The sequence below is a fragment of the Cryptomeria japonica genome, unplaced genomic scaffold (genome assembly GCF_030272615.1).
Source record: "Cryptomeria japonica unplaced genomic scaffold, Sugi_1.0 HiC_scaffold_115, whole genome shotgun sequence".
NCBI classification, from domain to species: Eukaryota; Viridiplantae; Streptophyta; class Pinopsida; order Cupressales; family Cupressaceae; genus Cryptomeria; species Cryptomeria japonica.
The window spans coordinates 325001-340000 of NW_026728937.1; the positions used below are offsets into that span (position 1 = coordinate 325001).

General features: G+C 59.7%; 1 non-coding gene across 1 annotated transcript; it reads right to left on the reverse strand.

Moving 5' to 3' along the window:
* Nucleotides 1-3239: 3239 nt before the first annotated feature.
* On the reverse strand, nucleotides 3240-3358 carry LOC131865619 (5S ribosomal RNA). Its single transcript, XR_009364338.1, has one exon. It is a non-coding gene; the product is annotated as a 5S ribosomal RNA (ribosomal RNA).
* Nucleotides 3359-15000: the final 11642 nt, after the last annotated feature.

Consider the following 15000-nt stretch of genomic DNA (forward strand, 5'->3'; position numbering starts at 1 on the left):
CCTTTTTTTTCACTATCTTTCAAAACGGAAATTTTAAAATCTCATTTTTTTTTGCCTTTTTCTGGAAATTAGTGAAGGCAGCGCATCAAAGGTGCGCACCTCGCTGCCCACCACGGTGCGCAACGCCGGTGGGCACCCGGGAGTGCTTCGAAGTGTGCTCCAAGGTGCTGCGTGCACGTTGTCGGAGCCCGGTTTGCCCCGGGTGCGCACCTCGCGTGCACCTTCGTCGGGGTGGGCACCTTGGCTGGGTTTGCCCCGGCTGCGCTCCGAAGCGGGGTTATTGGAGCGCCGCCTCTTTTTTTGTCGGAGCGTTTGGTGGGGTTTCTCGCATTGGCTCTTCCGAGGCCCGGTTGCCACCCTGGCGCGCACGAAGTCGGAAGTAGGGTTAATTGCCCGGGTGCGCACCTTTGCCAGGGTGGGCACCTTACCTGGGCTGCGCACCAGGGCGGGCTCAAGATGGCACGCGCGTTCCGTTTTTTTCACTATCTTTCAAAACGGAAATTTTAAAATCTCCTTTTTTTTTTGCCTTTTCTGGAAATTAGTGAAGGCAGCGCATCAAAGGTGCGCACCTCGCTGCCCACCTTGGTGTGCTCTGAGGTGCGCACCCGGGAGCGCTACGAAGTGTGCTCCAAGGTGCGGCGTGCACGTTGTCGGAGCCCGGTTTGCCCCGGGTGCGCACCTCGCCTGCACCTTGGCCGGGGTGGGCACCTTGGCTGGGTTTGCCCAGGGTGCGCTCCGAAGCGGGGTTACTGGAGCGCCCCCTCTTTTTTTGTCAGAGCGTTTGGTGGGGTTTCTCGCATTGGCTCTTCCCAGGCCCGGTTGTTGGGTGCGCTCCCACCCTGGCGCGCGCGAAGTTGGAAGTTGGGTTAATTGCCCGGGCGCGCACCTTCGCCAGGGTGGGCACCTTGGTGCGCACACCTTGGCTGGGCTGCGCACCAGGGCGGGCTCAAGATGGCACCAGCATTCCCTTTTTCTCACTATCTTTCAAAACGGAAATTTTAAAATCTCGTTTTTTTTTTGCCTTTTATGGAAATTAGTGAAGGCATCGCATCAAAGGTGCGCACCTCGCTGCCCACCTTGGTGTGCTCCGAGGTGCCCACCACGGTGCGCAACGCCGGTGCGAACCCGGGAGCGCCCCGATGTGTGCTCCAAGGTGCGGCGTGCACGAAGTCGGACCCCGGTTTGCCCCGGGTGCGCACCTCGCGTGCACCTTGGTGCGCACACCTTGGCTGGGTTGCGCGGCCTGGTGGGCACCATGGTGCGCACCAAGGAGCGCTCCGAAGTGTGCTCCAAGGTGCGGCGTGCACGAAGTCGGAGCCCGGTTTGCCCCGGGTACGCACCTCGCGTGCACCTTCGCCGGGGTGGGCACCTCGGCTGGGTTGCGCGCCCTGGTGCGCACCAAGGAGCGCTCCGAAGTGTGCTCCAAGGTGCGGCGTGCACGAAGTCGGAGCCCGGTTTGCCCCGGGTGCGCACCTTCGCCGCGGTGCGCACCATGGCGTGCACGAAGTCGGAGCCCGGTTTGCCCCGGGTGCGCACCTCGCGTGCACCTTCGGCGGGGTTGCGCGCCCTGGTGGGCACCATGGTGCGCACCAAGGAGCGCTCCGAAGTGTGCTCCAAGGTGCGGCGTGCACGAAGTCGGAGCCCGGTTTGCCCCGGGTGCGCACCTCGCGTGCACCTTCGGCGGGGTTGCGCGCCCTGGTGGGCACCATGGTGCGCACCAAGGAGCGCTCCGAAGTGTGCTCCAAGGTGCGGCGTGCACGAAGTCGGAGCCCGGTTTGCCCCGGGTGCGCACCTCGCGTGCACCTTCGCCGCGGTGGGCACCATGGCGTGCACGAAGTCGGAGCCCGGTTTGCCCCGGGTGCGCACCTCGCGTGCACCTTCGCCGGGGTGGGCACCTCGGCTGGGTTGCGCGCCCTGGTGCGCACCAAGGAGCGCTCCGAAGTGTGCTCCAAGGTGCGGCGTGCACGAAGTCGGAGCCCGGTTTGCCCCGGGTGCGCACCTCGCGTGCACCTTCGCCAGGGTGGGCACCTCGGTGCGCACACCTTCTCAATGTTTTCTTGCCTTTTCTGGAAATTGGTGAAGGCAGCGCATCAAAGGTGCGCACCTCGGTGTGCTCCGAGGTGCGAACCCGAGAGCGCTCCGAGGTGCCCACGAAGTCGAAAGTCGGGTTAATTGCATTGTTTTCCCCGGGTGCGCTCCGAGGTGCGCAACATCGGCGCGCACCAAGGAGGGCTCCGAAGTGTGCTCCAAGGTGCGCACGATGGCGTGCACCTCTGGTGCGCACGATTCGGAGCTCGGTTTGACCGGGGTGCGCACACCTTGGCTGGGTTGCGCACCTTTTGTGCGCTCCAAGGTGCGCACGAAGTCGGAGCTCGGTTTGCCCCGGGTGCGCACCTTCGCCAGGGTGCGCACCTTGATGCGCACGCCTTGGCTGGGCTGCGCACCTTGGTGGGCGCCATGGTGCGCACCTTTCGTGCGCTCCAAGGTGCGCACGAAGTCGGAGCTCGGTTTGCCCCGGGTGCGCACCTTGGTGGGCGCCATGGTGCACTCCGAGGTGCCCAAGATTGGTGCGCACCAAGGAGCGCTCCGAAGTGCGCTCCAAGGTGCGCGCGAAGTCGAAAGTTGGGTTAATTGTCCGGTTTGCCTCGGGTGCGCACCTTGCGTGCACCTTCGCCAGGGTGGGCTGGGCTGCGCACACCTTGGCACCCGCGTTTCCTTCATTTTAAATTTTTTTTTTTTACAATCTCTCAAGTGGGAAATTCTATAATCTCAACTTTTTTTGCCTTTTCAGGAAACTTTTGAATGGAGCGCATCATTGGTGCACTCCGAAGTGTGCTCCAAAGCTCTCTCCAGCTGCGTGCACCTGCCCCGGCCGCGCACCCGGCCCCGCCCAGCTTCGCTCACCTGTCCCGGGCGTCTGGTGCGGAACCTTAGAGTAAGAAACATCACCGTGCACCTTGGCCAACGTGCGCGACTCGACCGAGCGCGCACTGGCCGAGGTGCACACCGATTTCACCTGGGTGCGCGCGCAGCACCTCGGGCGCACCGGGGTGCGCGCACAACGCCCGGGTTGCACCGTGGCCTGTGTGCTCGGGGCGCCTCGGGTGCGCGCTCGGTGTCGCCCCCGCGCGCGCGGTAGTGCGGGCAGCGCACCCCGGCCCGGCCCGGCCCCGACGAGAACGCAAACGGGCAAAAGGTTTATTCAAATAGCATTGCGACGCCCGGCGAAAAACTAAAAAAGGGTGCAACACCGGGACTTCCCGGGAGGTCACCCATCCCAGTACTACTCCGGCCCAAGCGCGCTTAACTGCGGAGTTCTGATGGGATCCGGTGCACTAACGCTGGTATGATCGCACCCGTTATGAGCTTGTCGCAGTGTGTACTTAGCAAACCGCGACCCACGTGCGAATCCACCCCGGCCACCCACCCCCGTCGAGGTGCACACCCTCCCTCGCGAAGTGCGCCCCGTTCGCCAAGTGTGAGCCCTGCCCGGGTGCGCGCACCTTGCTAGGGCGTCGGGTGTGCACCCGGCCCGGCCTACGTGCGTGCACCTGGAGGGGGCGTCGTGTGCGTGCAGTGTCCCGTCTGCAACGCGGTGCCCACACACCACCTCGGGCGCAACGACCTGCGCTCACATGTGGGCCGAGTGCACCTTGGTGCATGTTCGGGGCGCCTCGGGTGCACGCTCGATCTTGCCCCGGTGCACCAAGGCGCTCGGTTTGCCCCGGGTGCGCACTTGGTGCAAGGTGGGCACCCAAAATAGGGATCAAGCACCAAAACACAAGTTTCGGGATGCAAAATGGGACCCAAGGACCACAAATGCGTTCCAAGACCCATGATGGGTCCACGAGAACAAAAATGTGTTCCGAGACTTAATAAACAAATATTGGGTTTTAGGAGAAGAAACATGCTCTGATGCCCAAAACGAGAATCGACCCCGAAAAGGCCACAGGCCAAAAGTGGGATGCGAGACAAAAAAAAATGGGACCCGAGGACCAAAATTGGGTTCCCAGGTCGAAGACAGGGCAACCGGACAAGAAACGACCTCTAAGGCTCGAAATGAGTCCCGACGACTAAAACTTGACAAGAAGCACCCATCAGGCACCCAACTCGACACCCATGGGATGCCGACCCACCCGGGCTTCCACCTAGCACACCTTGGCACCCACCCACCCTCGCACCCAACCTCGCACCCAACTTAGCACCTTTGAACCCACATTGGCACTCACCCTGACCCTGGCACCTTGGAACCCACATTGGCACTCACCTTGACCCTGGCACCCACCTTTGCACTCACCTTGGGACCCACCCTGGCTCCCACCTCGGCACCCACCCAGACACCCACCTTGGTTCCTTGGCACCCACCTTGGATCCTTGGCACCCACCCCGACACCCACCTTGGCACGCAACTTGGCTACTTGCCACCCACCTTGGCTCCTTGACGCCCACCCCGACAACCACCCCGTGACCTACCCTGGCTAGGGTTGGTGCACACCCACCCTGGTGCCCACCTTGGCACCCACCCTATGACCCACCTTGGCACGCACCTTAGTACCCACCCCGTTACCCACCCTAGGACCCACCCCGTGACCCACCTTGGCCAGGGTGGGTGCACCCACCCTGGTGCCCACCTTGGCACCCACCCATCCTAGCACCCAGCCTGTGACCGGGCTTGGAACCCAACCTTGCACCCGCACCCGTCTTGGCCAGTGTGGGTGCGCACCCATCCTGGCACCCACGTTGTGACACACCCTTTAACCCACGCACCCTAGCACCCACGTTGGCACCCACCTTGGAACCCAACCTAGCAACTTGGCACCCACCCCGTGACCCACCTTGGCATCCACCATAGCAGTCGCCGACTTGGCACCCACCTCGGCACCCACCTTGACACTTGTGGACCCACCTTGCCACTCACCCTAGCATCGACCCATCCTAGCACCCACCCTGGCACCTTTGCACCCTAGCACTCACCCATCCTAGCACCTAACCTGTGACCCACCTTGACACTCACCCTCGCACCCACCTTGGAACCCAACCTAGCACCCACCCACCCTGACACCAACCCTAGCACCTACCCACCCTTGCACCCACCCTGTGACCCATCTTGGCACCCACCCATCCTACCACTCAACCTATCACCCACCTTCTCACCCACCTTGGCATCCACCTTAGCACCCACCCACACTGGCACCTTGGCACCCACCTCGGGCAAGGTGGGTGCACACCCACCCTGGCACCCAATTTAGAACCCACCGAGCATGTTACCCACCTTGGCACCCACATTGCAGCCCACCCTAGTACCCACCCTATGACCCACATTGGCATCCACACCCTAGCACCCAGGCACCTCGACACCCGCCTTGACACCCACCCTAGCACTGAACCTGTGACCCACCTTGGAACTCACCCTAGAACCCACCCACCCTGTGAACCACCTTGGCATCCACCTTAGCACCCACCCACCTTGGCACCCACTCTAGCACTCACCCATCCTAACACCCAACTTGTTACCCACCTTGGCACCCGCCCTCGCGTCCACCTTGAAACCCACCCTAGCACCCACCCACGCAGGAGCCCACCTTGGCACCCAACCTAACACCCACGCATCCTGGCACCCAACTTGTGACCCACCTTGGAACCCACCCTAGTACCCACCTTTGAACCCACTATATCACCAACCCACCTTGGCACCCACCCTATGACCCTCTTTGGAATCCACCCTAGCACGCACCCACCCTGGCACCCACCATGGAGCGCACCCTAGCACCCACCCACCTCGGCACGCACCTCAACACCCACCTTGGTGTGCGCACTGCGCCAACCTCTCAAAGACCCTATGTGGTGCGCTCCAAAGTGTACACCTTTGGTGCGCTCCAAGGTGCGCACCTTTGGTGCACACCGAGGTGCACACCAAAGTGTGCACCGAGGTGAGCACCAAAGTGCACTCCAGGGTGCACACCAAGGCGTGCACCTTTGGTGCGGTCAATGCAAACGAATTCGGAAGTTGGGGTCGATGTCCTAATCGCTGCTGCAGACTACACGTATGAGAATCGGACAAATAGCTTTATATAGGGGAGGTGTTGCGTTTGATGGGTCGACTCCCCTGGTTGTGTGCACTGCACCAACTTCAAAGACCCTGTCTTGTTTAAGAAGTCAAAAGTTGGGGTGGATGTCCTAATCATTGCTGCAGTCTACGCATGTATGAGAATCAGACAAATAGCTTATATAGGGGAGGTGTTGCATTCGGTGGGTTGACTCCCCTGGTTGTGCGCACTGCGCCAACCTCAAAGACCCCGCATAGCAGAAGAAGTCGGAAGTCGGATTTTGGTGAGCACCAAGGCGTGCACCTTTGGTGCGGTCAACGCAGACGAATTCAGAAGTTGGGGTGGATGTCCTAATCGTTGTTGCAGGCTACACATGTATGAGAATCAGACAAATAGCTTATATAGGGGAGGTGTTGGGTTTGATGGGTCAACTCCCTTGGTTGTGCGCATTACGCCAACCTCAAAGACCTTGTTTTCGTTAAGAAGTCAAAAGTTGGGGTCAATGTCCTAATGGCTCCTGCAGGCTACACATGTATGAGAATCGGACAAATAGCTTATATAGGGGAGGTGTTGGGTTTGATGGGTCGACTCCCCTGGTTGTGCGCATTACGTCAACCTCAAAGACCTTGTTTTCGTTAAGAAGTCAAAAGTTGGGGTCGATGTCCTAATTGCTCCTGTAGACTACACATGTATGAGAATCAGACAAATAGCTTATATAGGGGAGGTGTTGGGTTTGATGGGTTGACTCCCCTAGTTGTTCGCATTACACCAACCTCAAAGACCTTGTTTTCGTTTAGAAGCCGAAAGTTGGGGTCGATGTCCTAATTGCTCCTGCAGGCTACGCATGTATGAGAATCAGACAAATAGCTTATATAGGGGAGGTGTTGGGTTTGATGGGTCGACTCCCCTGGTTGTGCGCATTGCGCCAACCTCAAAGACCCTGCATTGCGGATGAAGTCGAAAGTCAGAGTTTGGTGTGCTACAAGGTGTGGTCGAAGGTGCTCACCTAGGTGTGCACCTTTGGAGCACAGGAAAAGTGCCCTCCAAAAGTGCGCACCTTTGGAGTGCACAAAAGTGCCCTCCAAAAGTGCGCACCTTTGGAGCGCAGAAAAGTGCCCTCCAAAAAGTGCCCTCCAAAAGTGCGCACCTTTGGAGCGCAGAAAAGTGCCCTCCAAAAAGTGCCCTCCAAAAGTGCGCACCTTTGGAGCGCAGAAAAGTGCCCTCCAAAAAGTGCCCTCCAAAAGTGCGCACCTTTGGAGCGCAGAAAAGTGCCCTCCAAAAGTGCGCACCTTTGGAGCGCAGAAAAGTGCCCTCCAAAAAGTGCCCTCCAAAAGTGCGCACCTTTGGAGCGCAGAAAAGTGCCCTCCAAAAAGTGCCCTCCAAAAGTGCGCACCTTTGGAGCGCAGAAAAGTGCCCTCCAAAAAGTGCCCTCCAAAAGTGCGCACCTTTGGAGCGCAGAAAAGTGCCCTCCAAAAAGTGCCCTCCAAAAGTGCGCACCTTTGGAGCGCAGAAAAGTGCCCTCCAAAAAGTGCCCTCCAAAAGTGCGCACCTTTGGAGCGCAGAAAAGTGCCCTCCAAAAGTGCGCACCTTTGGAGCGCACAAAAGTGCCCTCCAAAAGTGCGCACTTTTGGTGCGCACCAAGGCGCTGGTTCGGTCGTTGCAGGCGAGTTCGGAAGTTGGGGTCGATGTCCTGAGCGGAGGTGCAAACTACACAGGTGTCGGAATCGGACAAATAGCTTATATAGGGGAGGTGTATGCTTCGATGGGTCGACTCCCCAGGTTGAGCGCACCGCGCCAACCTCAAAGACCCTACGGTATGGATGAAGTCGGAAGTTGGGTCCGATGACCAATTCGATTAGTAGGTATGCTCATGAGGTCGGAATTTGGGTCCGATGACCTGCCATGTGCAGGAAGGCGAATGTTGACACTGTGCGTTGCAAGGTGCACACCAAGGCGCTGGTGCGGTCTTTTTAGTCGAGTTCGGAAGTTGGGGTCGATGTCCTGATCGGAGGTGCAAGCTACACAGGTGTGGGAATCGGACAAATAGCTTATATAGGGGAGGTGTATGCTTCGTTGGGTCGACTCCCCGGGTTGAGCGCACCGCGCCAACCTCAAAGACCCTACGGTATGGATGAAGTCGGAAGTTGGGTCCGATGACCGATTCGATATGTAGGCATACTCGCGAGGTCGGAATTTGGGTCCGATGACCTGCCACGTGCAGGAAGGCGAATGTTGGCACTGTGCGTTGCAAGGTGCGCACCAAGGCGCTGGTTCGGTCGTTGGAGGCGAGTTCGGAAGTTGGGGTCGATGTCTTGATCGGAGGTGCAAACTACACAGGTGTGGGAATCGGACAAATAGCTTATATAGGGGAGGTGTATGCTTCGTTGGGTCGACTCCCCGGGTTGAGCGCACCGCGCCAACCTCAAAGACCCTACGGTATGGATGAAGTCGGAAGTTGGGTCCGATGACCGATTCGATATGTAGGCATACTCGCGAGGTCGGAATTTGGGTCCGATGACCTGCCATGTGCAGGAAGGCGAATGTTGGGACTGTGCGTCGCAAGGTGCGCACCAAGGCGCTGGTGCCGTCGTTGCAGTCGAGTTCGGAAGTTGGGGTCGATGTCCTGGTCAGAGGTGCAAACTACACAGGTGTGGGAATCGGACAAATAGCTTATATAGGGGAGGTGTATGCTTCGATGGGTCGACTCCCTGGGTTGAGCGCACCGCGCCAACCTCAAAGACCCTACAGTATGGATGAAGTCGGAAGTTGGGTCCGATGACCGATTCGATACGTAGGCATATTGGCGAGGTCTGAATTTGTGTCCGATGACCTGCCATGCGCAGGAAGGCGGAATTTGGGTCCGATGACCGAGTTGATGGCGTGCCATGCGCAGAAAGGCGGAATTTGGGTCCGATGACCGAGTTGATGTTGATGGCCCGCCATGCACAGGAAGGCGGAATTTGGGTCCGATGACCGATTTGAAGGCGTGCCATACGCAAAAAGGCGGAGTTTGGGTCCGATGACCGAGTTGATATTGATGGCCCGCCATGCGCAGGAAGGCGGAATTTGGGTCCGATGACCTGACATACGCATGGAGTCCGACTCGGGGGCCGATGTTCGATTCGATGACTTGCATTGTGGGTAAAGTCGGAAGTTGTGGTCTTTGACCCGATTCGATGACCAGACTTCGGCTGCTTGAGAATCGGACAAATAACTTATATAGGGGAGGTAGTGTTCTCGAGCATCCTCCCCCCGTGCCCGTTTATGTCGATTGATGCTGGTGCTCGACTGGTTGGAGCGCTCGGATGCAAAAATCTTGCACCAGGATTTATCGATTGTGATGGACACGGCAAGTCTCCTGATTGCTATGCAGGAGCTCATCGTGAATCTCTATGCGGCCTTGGTATGGACTCGACCTGCGGAATGGTTCGGCAATGGTAGTCGCTCCAACACGTCCTTGCAATGGCCACAGAGGTGATTCGACTAGAGCTCCAGTCTAGCTTTTGGGTTGCTTGGCGGACTGGTATAGCCGCGATCGAGTTCCGGCCATGAACGTTTTAGATAGCTCTTGGGCTTTCTGGGACGGAAGTCGGAAGTTTGGGCTGTTGTCCGATTTGATGACCATTCTTCGGATGTGTGAGAATCGGACAAATAACTTATATAGGGGACTGTGTTGTCTCACGCAGCCCCCTCCGTGCCCCTCTATCTCGACCGATGTTGGTGCTTGAAAGGGTTGGGATCGCTCGGATTTATAAACGTGCACCACCATTTGTCGAGTGTGAGGGACGCGGCAGGTCTCCTAAATGCTATGCGGGCGCTCTCTGAGAATCTCTATCCGGCCTCGACACAGACTAGTCTTGCTGAATGGTTTGGCACTGGTAGTCGATCCAACACGTCGTTGTTGTGGCCGCCTAGGCGATTCGATTCGAGCCCCCGTCTAGCTTTTGGGTTGCTTGGCGGATTTTGCCCTATCCGCAAGTGAGCTCGGTCCCTAAACGTTCGAGAAACCCGATTGCTATGCGCCGACTCTCTTTCTTGCGAGCCTCCATCTAGCTTTTGGGTCTCTACGGAACGGAAGTCGGAATCTGGGACCGTTGTTTGATTCGACGAGGCAGACTACGGTTGTGCGAGAATCGGACAAATAACTTATATAGGGGAGGTGTTGACTGGAGCATTCTCCCCCGTGCCCCTCTAACTCGACCAATGCTGGCGCTCGAACGGTGGTAGCGCTCGGATTTTCATTGAGCGCCAGCATTGGTCGATTTAGAGGGGCATGCGAGATTCCCGAATGCTATGCGAGGGCTCTAACGGAAATGTCTATTGGTTTCGGTATGGATGCAATTGCGAGTGGTTCGGCAAAGGTAGTCGTTCCGATGCGTCCATGTCGTGGCCAAATCGATAATTCGATTTGAGCCCTCGTATAGCATTTGGGTCTCTCGATGTGATTCCGCATTCCAGTCCCTTTGGGCACTGCTTGAGCCGCATCCCAGGGGGTTCCCTTCCCAATAATCTGCCTCGCAACCCGATTGCTATGCGGTGAGGCTCCTCGGCCGCCTCGGAACTATCTGTGTATCAGACGCATCGCGGGATAAGGGGTTGGCAACGGTAGTCGCCCCAAGCGCGTCCGATGCTTGGACCATTCCGAGGCGGCCCTGAAGCCTCTTCCGTCTAGCCGTTGGGTCCTTCTCGCCGCATCCCTCGCCTCGCACCCCGATTGCTATGCGGTGAGGCTCCTCGGCCGCCTCGGAACTATCTGTGTATCGGACGCGTCGCGGGATAAGGGGTTGTCACTGGTAGTCGCCCCAAGCGCGTCCGATGCTTGGACCATTCCGAGGCGGCCCTGAAGCCTCTTCCGTCTAGCCGTTGGGTCCTTCTCGCCGCATCCCTCGCCTCGCACCCCGATTGCTATGCGGTGAGGCTCCTCGGCCGCCTCGGAACTATCTGTGTATCGGACGCGTCGCGGGATAAGGGGTTGTCATTGGTAGTCGCCCCAAGCGCGTCCGATGCTTGGACCATTCCGAGGCGGCCCTGAAGCCTCTTCCGTCTAGCCGTTGGGTCCTTCTCGCCGCATCCCTCGCCTCGCACCCCGATTGCTATGCGGTGAGGCTCCTCGGCCGCCTCGGAACTATCTGTGTATCGGACGCGTCGCGGGATAAGGGGTTGTCACTGGTAGTCGCCCCAAGCGCGTCCGATGCTTGGACCATTCCGAGGCGGCCCTGAAGCCTCTTCCGTCTAGCCGTTGGGTCCTTCTCGCCGCATCCCTCGCCTCGCACCCCGATTGCTATGCGGTGAGGCTCCTCGGCCGCCTCGGAACTATCTGTGTATCGGACGCGTCGCGGGATAAGGGGTTGTCACTGGTAGTCGCCCCAAGCGCGTTCGATGCTTGGACCATTCCGAGGCGGCCCTGAAGCCTCTTCCGTCTAGCCGTTGGGTCCTTCTCGCCGCATCCCTCGCCTCGCACCCCGATTGCTATGCGGTGAGGCTCCTCGGCCGCCTTGGAACTATCTGTGTATCGGACGCGTCGCGGGATAAGGGGTTGTCACTGGTAGTCGCCCCAAGCGCGTCCGATGCTTAGACCATTCCGAGGCGGACCCGAAGCCTCTTCCGTCTAGCCGTTGGGTCCTTCTCGCCGCATCCTTCGCCTCGCACCCCGATTGCTATGCGGTGAGGCTCCTCGGCCGCCTCGGAACTATCTGTGTATCGGACGCGTCGCGGGATAAGGGGTTGTCACTGGTAGTCGCCCCAAGCGCGTCCGATGCTTGGACCATTCCGAGGCGGACCCGAAGCCTCTTCCGTCTAGCCGTTGGGTCCTTCTCGCCGCATCCCTCGCCTCGCACCCCGATTGCTATGCGGTGAGGCTCCTCGGCCGCCTTGGAACTATCTGTGTATCGGACGCGTCGCGGGATAAGGGGTTGTCACTGGTAGTCGCCCCAAGCGCGTCCGATGCTTGGACCATTCCGAGGCGGACCCGAAGCCTCTTCCGTCTAGCCGTTGGGTCCTTCTCGCCGCATCCCTCGCCTCGCACCCCGATTGCTATGCGGTGAGGCTCCTCGGCCGCCTTGGAACTATCTGTGTATCGGACGCGTCGCGGGATAAGGGGTTGTCACTGGTAGTCGCCCCAAGCGCGTCCGATGCTTGGACCATTCCGAGGCGGACCCGAAGCCTCTTCCGTCTAGCCGTTGGGTCCTTCTCGCCGCATCCCTCGCCTCGCACCCCGATTGCTATGCGGTGAGGCTCCTCGGCCGCCTTGGAACTATCTGTGTATCGGACGCGTCGCGGGATAAGGGGTTGTCACTGGTAGTCGCCCCAAGCGCGTCCGATGCTTGGACCATTCCGAGGCGGCCCCGAAGCCTCTTCCGTGTAGCCGTTGGGTCCTTCTCGCCGCATCCCTCGCCTCGCACCCCGATTGCTATGCGGTGAGGCTCCTCGGCCGCCTTGGAACTATCTGTGTATCGGACGCGTCGCGGGATAAGGGGTTGTCACTGGTAGTCGCCCCAAGCGCGTCCGATGCTTGGACCATTCCGAGGCGGCCCCGAAGCCTCTTCCGTGTAGCCGTTGGGTCCTTCTCGCCGCATCCCTCGCCTCGCACCCCGATTGCTATGCGGTGAGGCTCCTCGGCCGCCTTGGAACTATCTGTGTATCGGACGCGTCGCGGGATAAGGGGTTGTCACTGGTAGTCGCCCCAAGCGCGTCCGATGCTTGGACCATTCCGAGGCGGACCTGAAGCCTCTTCCCTCTAGCCGTTGGGGCTTTCTCGCCGCATCCCTCGCCTCGCACCCTGATTGCTATGCTGTGAGGCTCCTCGGCCGCCTTGGAACTATCTGTGTATCGGACGCATCGCGGGATAAGGGGTTGGCAGTGGTAGTCGCCCCAAGCGCATCCGATGCTTGGACCATTCCGAGGCGGCCCTGCAGCCTCTTCCGTCTAGCCGTTGGGGCCATCTCGCCGCATCCCCCACCTCGCACCACGATTGCTATGCGGTGAGGCTCCTTGGCCGCCTCGGAACTATCTGTGTATCGGACGCATCGCGGGATAAGGGGTTGTCACTGGTAGTCGCCCCAAGCGCGTCCGATGCTTGGACTATTCCGAGGCGGCCCTGCAGCCTCTTCCGTCTAGCCGTTGGGGCCATCTCGCTGCATCCCCCACCTCCTCGGCCGCCTCGGAACTATCTGTGTATCGGACGCATCGCGGGATAAGGGGTTGGCAGTGGTAGTCGCCCCAAGCGCGTCCGATGCTTGGACTATTCCGAGGCAGCCCTGCAGCCTCTTCCGTCTAGCCTTTGGGGCCATCTCGCCGCATCCCTCGCCTCGCACCCCGATTGCTATGCGGTGAGGCTCCTCGGCCGCCTGGGAACTATCTTCGTATCGGACGCATCGCGGGATAAGGGGTTGTCACTGGTAGTCGCCCCAAGCGCGTCCGATGCTTGGACTATTCCGAGGCGGCCCTGTGGCCTCTTCCGTCTAGCCGTTGGGGCCATCTCGCCGCATCCCCCACCTCGCACCCCGATTGCTATGCGGTGAGGCTCTTCGGCCGCCTTGGAACTATCTTCGTATCGGACGCATTGCGGGATAAGGGGTTGTCACTGGTAGTGGCCCCAAGCGCGTCCGATGCTTGGACTATTCCGAGGCGGCCCTGCAGCCTCTTCCGTCTAGCCGTTGGGGCCATCTCGCCGCATCCCCCACCTCGCACCCCGATTGCTATGCGGTGAGGCTCCTCGGCCGCCTTGGAACTATCTTCGTATCGGACGCATCGCGGGATAAGGGGTTGTCACTGGTAGTCGCCCCAAGCGCGTCCGATGCTTGGACTATTCCGACGCGGCCCTGTGGCCTCTTCCGTCTAGCCGTTGGGGCCATCTCGCCGCATCCCCCACCTCGCACCCCGATTGCTATGCGGTGAGGCTCCTCGGCCGCCTTGGAACCATCTTCGTATCGGACGCATCGCGGGATAGGGGGCTGTCACTGGTAGTCGCCCCAAGCGTGTCCGATGCTTGGACCATTCCTAGGCGGCCCTGAAGCCTCTTCCGTCTAGCCGTTGGGGCCTTCCCGCCCCATCCCTCGCCTCGCACCCCCGATTGCTATGCGGTGAGGCTCCTCGGCCGCCTTGGAACCATCTGTGTATCGGACGCATCGCGGGATAAGGGGTTGGCACTGGCAGTCGCCCCAAGCGCGTCCGATGCTTGGACCATTCCGAGGTGGCCCTGAAGCCTCTTCCGTCTAGCCGTTGGGGCCTTCCCGCCCCATCCCTCGCCTCGCACCCCGATTGATATGCGGTGAGGCTCCTCGGCCGCCTTGGAACTATCTGTGTATCGGACGCATCGCGGGATAAGGGGTTGGCACTGGTAGTCGTCCCAATCGCATCCGATGCTTGGACCATTCCGAGGCGGCCCTGCAGCCTCTTCCGTTTAGCCGTCGGGGCCTTCCCGCCGCATCCCTCGCCTCGCATCCCGATTCCTATGCGGTGAGTCTTCTCGGCCGCCGCGGAACTATACCTGTTATTGCTACTGCATCCTTCGGCTGGTAACCTCCTCTGCCGCCTTGGAACGTTCTCTTTGTCGGACGCGTCGCGGGATAAGGGGTTGGCACTGGTAGTCGCCCCAAGCGCGCCCGATGCATAGACCGCTCCGAGTCGACCTTGCTTTCAGCCTCTCACATGCATAGACCTCTCTGAGTCGACCCTGCAGCCTCTCACGTTTAGCCTTTGGAATCTCGCCTCACAACATGATTGCTATCCTTGATGCATCCCTTGCCTCGAGCCCTGATTGCTTTCTTGGCTGCATCCCTCCTCTCCTCACAGCCCGGTTGTCATCACTGCTTCATCCGTCGCTTCATGCATTCTGGCTGCTGGGCCCTTCCCACCGCACACCTCGATTGCTATCTCTTCTGCATCACACACCCCGATTGCTATCTCTGCTACATCCCTCGGCTCTCACTTCTGCATCCTTCGCCTCACACCT